The sequence below is a fragment of the Condylura cristata genome, unplaced genomic scaffold (assembly GCF_000260355.1).
Source record: "Condylura cristata isolate star-nosed mole 26May11 unplaced genomic scaffold, ConCri1.0 scaffold00046, whole genome shotgun sequence".
Lineage (NCBI taxonomy): Eukaryota > Metazoa > Chordata > Mammalia > Eulipotyphla > Talpidae > Condylura > Condylura cristata.
This window is the reverse complement of record NW_004567147.1, coordinates 33,766-43,134: the sequence shown is the minus strand read 5'-3', so window position 1 is coordinate 43,134 and position 9,369 is coordinate 33,766.

Sequence of the window (9,369 nt, the reverse complement as noted above, 5' to 3'; positions counted from 1 at the left end):
GTGTCCCCACGTCCTCTGTCAGGTCCCACATGTGGTCATCTGACGGAGAAACTGGATCAGGTCACCTGAGAAATGTTGAAGACTGTTCCCACAAATGTGAAATTTTCCTACTATGGCAAAGGGGACAGATTCTTGGGGCAGAAGTTGAGGTGAGGAGCATTTGAAAAAAGAATGACCAAGTTCAGTTTGCTCAGCTGTGATGTCCAGTGACACTTTGTGGCTTCATTTCCCCTTCTTTAATGTGACTGCAAGTGGCCCTGGGCCTGTCCCCACTCATATCCACATCAAGGGCTCATGGGGCAGAGACTGCCCCTTCACGCCAGTCTCAGATCACGAGAGCTGAGCACAGAGGGCTTCACTCGGGTAGATGTTCTTCAGGAATCTTCTCTGCACTGACTGGTTGATGAGATGCTGGACACACACTGTGTGTGTGATGGAAGATGATTTGTGGGGCCTTGGGCAGAGGGGAATTTGTCGCATTTGGGCAGAATGAAACTACACTGGTTTCCAGAAGGTGGACTGAGCCTGGGGTAGGACCCTCACCAGCTCTTAGAGGGGCGGCCTGGCCCCGCTGTCCCCCCTCTGGGGCTGACTTGGCCACTGGGCATTTCCTGCAGCTGTGACCTGTGCTAGAGGGGGGTGGCTGTCCTCACAGGGCCTGTGCTGTCGCCTGACTCTTCCCTTTCTGTACAGCCCTGAGAAGTGACTGGAAATAAGGAAGGACACCCCAGTGATAGTCAGAGCTGCGGGAAGTGGGAGGGTGAGCTGTGAAGACTTTCACAGTCACCCTCACTGTCCCCAGGAGGGTGATCCTTGACAAGTCCTCATGCCAGTGATGGCAAAACCTGGACACAGCGGGACCCTGACTCCCCGTTCCTGCTCGTCCCTTGATCCTGAGGGAGGACAGAGCTGAGGGGTCCAGAGAGGAGCTGGACACTCACCTCCGTCTGCTCTTCCCTCATGGAAAACGTAGGACTAATGGACTGAAGAATTTCAAGCCACTGTCTAAGGGGAGTCTACTCCTGCCCTGGGTTCACTGGATTATTTGACTTTAGAGCTTTAAATTATGAGGACAGTATCACGACATCATTTAAGAGGTGGGATTCAGGTAATTGAAAGTTTCTGTTTTCTCTAGAAAAAGGTCAAACTGTATCACAAAAATGTTATTGACACAAGGAAAATAGGGAGAGAAGGTCAATATGAACTTGTGGGCATCCTGGGTGGTGACGGGACATAACACAGTTATTATGGTGGGGCGGTGTGTGTGTGTGTGTGTGTGTGTGTGTGTACAGACACCCTAGGGACATGGCACAGGGGCAGGGAAGCTCCCCAGGGCAAGGCCTGTGAACACGACTGTGAGGGGACTATTTAGGGTCCATGGTCCACTCAGACGCTGCAGTTTCCTCCTGGTGGATCTGCAGATGGTGAATAAGTATTTGTGAATGAGACCATGGAAGATGGGCTTCTGTGTCAGTTGGAATTTTAAAATTATCATGTAGTAAGTCTGAGACTATCAAATGAAGACATAACTCAGGTTCTTAAAAGAAATGATGTTCTTGTAGCAAACAGCAGCCATGGCCGTCAGCCCGGGAGACCGAAGGTCACATGTGAGCTGCAGGGTTAGCGTCCACGTCAGGCAGAGACAGCCTCTGTGGCCACAGACAGTGAGGGGACATTAAGGCAGAGATGCCCAGAGCCCCTCTCCCCACGTGGACACTGCAGACCCAGGGTGAGGTCACTCCAGGGCCCATTAGAGCTGTTCTTCTACACAGGGGAGCCAGTGACCCCCAGACCAGCCCTCCTGAGACCCACTTCTCTCCTGGGGAGAAGCCACATACTCTCCTTTGCCTCCAGAGTCCCGTGAGCATTAAAGGTGCTCTGTGTGCATTGGGAGAGGACAGTGAATTCAAGCTGTTTCAATAATCCTCATTAATAACAACGGCATATCCCTGGTGCCAGAGAAGAAACTCAGTCACATCTCTGACGTGATCTGCTCTGAGTCTGCCCAGGGGTAGGATCTGGTGCTCCTGTTTCCGTGGAGTGCTCTGACCCTTAGGCTCTGTCTCTAGCAGCAGAATTGGTCCCAGACAGGGACGCTGCTTTCTGACACCCCTGCTCTCCAAGGCCGGGACCCATGTGACTTTGAGCGTCTCTCTGCCAGGGCTGTGCTCATCCTGACAGACGGGACACCAGCGACCCTGTGTGGAGTGAGAGGGTCTCCTCTGGGCCCCACCACTGATGTGACACTGCCATATGGGGAGACCGAAGCCTGGGGTGGCTGGAGAGTCACTGGGAATAAAGGGAAGACTCTACGGAAGGTGGGGATCACCTGAGGGTCACCAGGACAGTTCTGGGCTCTGACACCCCAGAAACCAGACTACTCTGCATGAAAATTCCCAATGCCAATGATGCCCTGGGATTTCAAAAAAGGCAGATGATCTTTGCTTATGAAGGAAAACAAGCCACCATTTTAGCCTTCAGGACTCTTGCAGAGAAAAGAGCCTCATTCTGCGGCCTCTGTGACTCAGGGCACAGCTGACCTGTGACCCTGGCAGGGACACGGCTTTCCCACAGCCTCTCGTGACAGCCAGGAGGTGTTGTGTTTGGAGATTGTGTTCACTCTGGGAAACATTTCACCAGAGCTCCCCTTTCAGAAACACTGGCGAGTCCCAGGTGAGTTTCTGCAGGAGACAGTGATGTTAGTTGTCTCGAAAAGGGCAGGTTTGTTAAAAAAGGGACAGAAGGACACAAATGGGCAGAGAGAGAGCTACCCTGTAGAGCAACAGCCTTAGGTTTCGTGGCCTTTCAGTGAGGAGGGCTCATCTCTGGTTGGCTTTTCTGTTGATTTTGAACAACTGTCTAGATTCTGAAAGGGACCAGAGACTCTGCAATGGCCCTGATCTCCAGATCCTCACCTCAGGTCTGCGCTCCTGACACCCCTACAGCTGCTGGCTCTGTGCCATGTGATCTAGACATTGGCACCCAAGAGCTCCCAGAGCTCCCTAATGACCATGTTAGCATGTTAGTCCCTTCTCCCCTCCCCCACCTACCCCACCCCCTCGCCCATTTCCACATATAGTCAGATTCTGGCCTTCTGATGTCTCCTTTTCAGGTTTCTGGTTTTTTCCTCCAGCAGTGCCACACTGGCATCAGCGAAGGGACAGGTGTGTCAGCCTCTCTGCATCTTATTGTGGTTCATGAGGACATAAGGTCCATGTTCCCTACATGTCCCTGGATCTACCACTGACCAGTTGGAGCCGTGGGGTGCTCCAGGTCCTGCTCACCATCCATTTCCAGCCAGCACCCCTCTACCCACGCCAATTGTCCGCCACCAGCTAGCCGTCCTCAGCGTGCTCACACCTGGGAGGCCTGTCAGATGCAGATGCCTGGACCTCTCCTCAGAGAACCAAGTGCAGCATCTCTGGGCAGAGCTTGAGAACCTTCTCTCTGAGATGAGCTCCCGGTATCTGGGGACCCCACTTTAAGAATCATGGTCCCAGAGCAGAGCTTCTGAAAGTCTACCAGGCAAGCAAGTAAGAGGGGATCCTGGTAAAATGCACACCCTTCCCTGGCATTCTGGAGCTGGTTCATTCTCATGGGCATGAAATATCTGACATAAAGATTAAATTTTAATTTAGTTTGTTTAACCTTTTTAAAGGGGTCCACCATACATTATGTCCAAATTCCATTCTCCAGAAGCCCTGCTCACCTGCCTGCACTGGCTCAGCCCCACGGCTGTGGGCAGGTTCCCATCAGGTCAGGGGGATGCTGCTCTGTTCCAGGATTTGCCAGGGTGGAACCAATGAGCTGTCCTGTCATGACTCAGCTTCTGTGTCAGTTGGTAGCTTTCAGGCTGAGTGGACAAAGTAATTTTTGGGTGGGGAGAACTTAATGGAAATGCTTTCAGCTTTTCACCATTAAATGTGATGTTGGCTGTGGGTTCTCCATATATGGCCTTTATAATGTTTAGATAGGATCCATTTATTCCCATTTTTTGGAGGGTTTTTACCATAAGTGGATGTTGGATCTTATTGGATGCTTCTTTGGCATCTCTGGAAGTGTTCATGTGATTTTTATTTTATTTTATTTTATTTTTATTTTTTAAAGATTTATTTATTTATGCACACAAGAGCTGGGGTACAAACAGAGGTGCAGTGGTGGTGAGAGGATTCACCAGGGATAGAGTGGGGAGCTGAACATGCCGACTGACAGTACACTGCTGAGGGGAGCAGCAGGCAGATCAGGAGAGGTCTGCGGCGCCATGTGGATCACCTCCGGGGAGGGCGGGGATCGAACTCAAGCTGAAGTGGCTTTAGCTTCTTAGTGCTGTGCTTTAACCCGCTGCGCCACCAGGGAGGGCCCTGTTCATGTGATTTTTGTCTTTCTTTTTGTCCATCTGATGGTTGACATTTATTGATTGATTGATTGATTTTGAAACAGTCTTGTATCCCTGAGCTAAAGCTTACTTCATTGTTAGAATTTATGTTGTTTATTAGAATTTTGATCTGGTCCATAATTGTCATTTTTTGAACTAATTTTGCTTGGTTTGGGGATCAGGATAATGTCAGCCCCACAGAATGTGTTGGGATGATTTTCTTTGTCTTCATTTTTTTTTTTTTTTTAAGAATATGAGTAGGGCAAGTGTAGGTCAAGTGTTAGACCTTATTTGTAAATTTGGTAGAATTCACTGGTGAAGCCACCTGGACCTGAATTTTTTTTCTTGGGGAAATTTTTATTTCTCTTTCAGCTTCTACTCTTGTGATTGTACTATATAAGCTATTTCATTCTGGTTCAATCATGGATGGTGGTATGAGTCTAAGAACTTGTCCATTTCTTCTAGATTGTCCAATATGTTTGCATAGAGGCTTACAATAGGTTCTTATGAGACTGTGCATTTCTGTAGGATCTTTTATGATTTCACCTCTTTCATTTTTGACTCTTAATTGGCATTTTATCTCTTCTTCATAAGCATAGTTGATGGCTTGGTTTGTTTGTTTTTTTTTTTTTCCCAAGGAATCAACTCTGGGTTTCACTGATCTTTTGGACTATCTTTATGTTTTCTATTTCATTTATTTCTGCTCTAATGTTTATTTCTTGGCTGCTACTAACTTCTGTGTGTTTTTGATGTTTTCCTAGATTTTTCCACTGCAGCGTTAGATTATTAGATTGAGATCTTTCTTTCTCTCTCTCTCTCTAAATATGGAGCTGTATTGCTATAAACTTCCCACACAGCCCTATTTTAAAGCATCCCATAGGGTCTGGTACTCATCTCTCCATTTTCATTAGTCTTTATATATTGTGTTATGTCTTCTTTGAATTGTTTGTTGACCCAGGGGTTGTTCAAAAGCATGTTGTTTAGTCTTCACATATTTTGGGTAGTTTCAAGATTCATTTTATGGTTAACTTCTAACTTTATAACATTGTTATCTGTGAAGATGTTTAAGATAACTTCTATTTTCGTATATTTTCTGAGACTTCTTTTAAGTCTTAGTATGTAATCGATTCTTGAAAATGTTTCATGTGCACTGGAGAAGAAAGTATGTTCAGGGCTCTTAGAATGGAGAACTATAAGTGTCCTATAAATCCACCTATTCAAATATTTCATTTAAGAGCTTTATTTCATTTTAAATTTTCTGTGTGAAAGACCTATTCCTTCAGGCCCTCCCTGGTGATATAATGGGTTAAAGCATAGCACTGTGAAGCTATTAGCAGCCGCTTCAGCATGAGTTCGATTCCCAGCCAGGGAAGAGACCCACATGGGGCAGCAGCCCTCTCCTGTCTCACTCACTGCTCCCCTCAGCTGTGTATTTCACTCTATCTTCCTGTTCTGCTCCCTGTTCTCTCTCTGGAATCCTCTTACCACCCCTGCCCTGCTGGCCTGTACCCAGTTCTGTATGCATAAACAAATAAACCTTTAAAAACAAAACAAACAAAAACTAGGGTGCAGGCCAGAGGTGTGGGTAAGTAAAAGGATTCACCAGAGGCAGAGTGGGGAGCAGAACAGCCAGATGGACTGAAATACACTGCTGAGGAGAGCAGTGGGCCAGACAGGAGAGGTCTGCTGGGCCATGTGGGTCAGCTCCCAGGCCAGAGTAGAGCTCACTGCAGTGGCTGTGGACAGCTTCATAGTGCTGTGACTTAATCCCTTGTGCCACCAGGGAGGCACAATCTTTCAGTTTTAAATGGGACTCCTGTAAACAAAGTATTGATGGTTGGACCATTGTTAGCCTGTGTCTTTTATTGGTGAATTGAAACCATTCATATTTAGGGTGATCATTGATATAAGTGTATTTTCAGTCATTTTGGTTTTCTGTCGTTCCTTTCTCCCCTTGTCTCTACTCTTTCTGGGTGGCTTTTCTTACTCTTCCTACCCATCTCCTTTCTTCTTCATCTGTGGTGTCTTTTCTGGATTTTTGGTTAGAGGTTACCCTGGAGGTTTTGCTTGAATTTGTGTGTCTTGGCCTTTATGAGCTGCTGTCTGCTCTCTGACATTTTACTAACTGGTTCTGCCCCTATTTCCCTCCCCTTAGTATGTGGTGGTGTTAATTCATAGGATTCTTGCTGTTGTTGCTGGTTTTCTTGTTTTTGTTTGTTTGTTTTTTCTGAGGAGTTTTACCTCAGTTTTTTTTTCTGTTAAAAGAATTCCTTTTGGTATTAGAGTGACTTTGGCCAGTGGTAAAGTCTATTAACTTCTGTTTGAGAAAAATCTTTATTATCCCTTCATACTTAATTGATAGTTTTGCAGGATAGAGAATTATTGCGCAACAGTTCTTGTCTTTTAGGATTATGAGTATTTCCTTCTACTTTCTTCTTGCAGAGTGTCTATACCGAAATCCAGGGAAGTCCTAATTTGAGAGCACTGATAAATTATTATTTTTTTCTCCTTGCTTCCTGCAAACTTTTTCTTTGCCTCTATTTTTGATAGTTTGAAAATGATGTGTATAGTTGTGGGTCTTTTTGCATCTAAGAATTTAGGTGTTCTCTCTGCTTGCTGGACTTCCATGTTTAATTCATTGTGTAGTTTTGGGAAGTTTTCATTTATTATTTTTTAGAACAGTGTTTCTAGCCCCTCTGAGAAGCCTATCTATCTAGGTTTCCTCTTTTAACTGAATCTGATATTTTTTCCTATAATTTCCTCATTTTTCTTTTGTCTTGTCTCTCCTAAACATTGATTTGTTCATTTGAGTGTTCTACAGCTGAAATTCTTCTGCCATTTTGAGTCTATTTAAAGTGCTGAGTTTGTCTGTATTCTATTCAGAATCTTTTATTACTATTATTATATTTTTTTAACATCATTTTTCATTTTTGTACAATGCGTGCTTTTTCATCTCGGGTATAACCCCATGAAGTTCCACCACCAGCTCACCCATGCACCATCACCATAGTCCCGTGTGCTCTTCCCACCCGGCTTAGACCCTGCTCCCCTCTCTGCCCTGTAGAATGTATCTGGTTTACAGTGGCCTGTTAAATCTTTTTGTGATCTTTTTATAAATTTAATTTCTGTAGTGAAGAACTCTCTTTGTTCCTGAATTTCCTTTCTGGGATGTTGTGTCTTTCTTCTGCCTTTAACTGCTTCTCCAGTATCTCATTTAATATTTTTTAGAAGATTTATTTATTTATTCATACAGAGCTGGGGTACAGGCCAGATGTGCAGGGGCAGTGAGAGGCTTCACCAGAGACAGAGTGGGGAGCAGAACAAGCAGATCGATGAAGTACACTGAAGAGAGGAGCAGCAGGCAGGTCAGGAGAGGTCTGCCGTGCCATGTGGATCACGTCCGGGGCATGGGATTGAATTTGCACTGAAGTGGCTGCGGCTAGCTTGCATTGCTGCATCTTAACCCACTGTGCCACCAGGGAGGGCCAGCTTCTGTATTTTTCTAAGAGCATGTATCAGTCTTTTTTTATAGTTGTTTTCAGGTGGCAGGGTGATTCCAGCCCCTTTAATCCACAAGTTGTGGTGGAATCCGGGGACACAGGTGTGAGCAGTGAGAAGAAGGTGTCTTCTGTCACTGTCGGCCACTGTAGCTGTAGTTTGGTAAGGCCTTGACTTCCGGCACAGCCATTTCCATTTCACAGGGGGGCTTCCTCACTCTCCCTATTAGATTTTGACTCAAATAGAACCCCTCTAGGATGAGAAGCCACGTCTCCTTCTTGGTGTGATATTGATATTCATTAGGATTTAATACAACAGTGCAGTCACCTCCCAAACAGCTTGTGCTCCCTAGAGGTGGAGGGAGCTTTATTCTACATCCCTGAACCCATGAGAAATGGGGGCCCTCATTTTTCAGATTGATGAGAGACTCTTGTAATTTATGGTTTTGAGGAAGATGGAGGGCAAATTCAGAGATTTATCCAACCACTTCCAAGTGCTCTTTTCAAACCTGACTGTATTCCTGGTGTCATCATCAGACAAAGCAGACACATGTTCGGCCCGTAGCGTTGCCTCTAATATTGCGGTAAAGCCAGAAGGCCCATCCTGCGGGGTACTGGGGGCTCTGCACAGCCAGTGGCTGTGGGTTCCTATGAGCTGGCTGGCTGCTTGCTCAGGGGCAGCTATCTGTTATCTGTAAATCACAGCAGAGCATTCCTTGACTACCTATGGGACATAGCCCGTATCACAAGGCAGGCCCGGGGATGCCTAGGCTGCTGTTGACCTGCCTACGTGACTAACTCCATGGCGGTCTCAGGATAACTCTGTCTGTGATACCATCAAATTTTTGGCTGCCGCAAAGGCCTCTTGATGTATTATGATGTTCCCTTCCCTGCCCCTCATAAAACTTTGCCCTCCATTCCAGTCCCAACCTCCGGACCTTATTACCCATACCATTGTCTCATGATCAGCTTTGACTGGCCTATGTGTGTTCGGTTAATGGCGCAAGAACTTCTACTGAAGTAGCCAAGTCTGGCCTTGCAAACGTGCTCCACCACTCCTTTGTTCCTCATCATGTCCCAAGCAGTGTGGCAACAAGGTTTTAATAAATGGTTCCCTGAGGAGATTCTGTTTCCCAGATCTTGGATCTGATCTCATGTCACTTTGAAAATCTGAGCAGGTATCCTGGTACCTGGATATACAGTAAATGTCTCATGAGGTCTAATCATGGGCTGTAACCTTCTCCCCCAAATCCTCTGTCAGGTGGAACTGCTGATGGCAAGAAGGCGAAGCTGGGCGAGTCTTCACGCAGAATTATGAAAACTGACTATTAAAAATAAATATTTGGTGTCTCTAGAAAATAAACCAAGGCAGCAGAACTAGGATAGCTCCGTCCTTTGAAACTCAAATCAGGAAAGAATGAGCATTTTTTCTTTCTTTTTTTTTTTTAAGATTTATTTATGCATACAAGAGCTGGGGTACAGGCAGAGGTGTGGGGG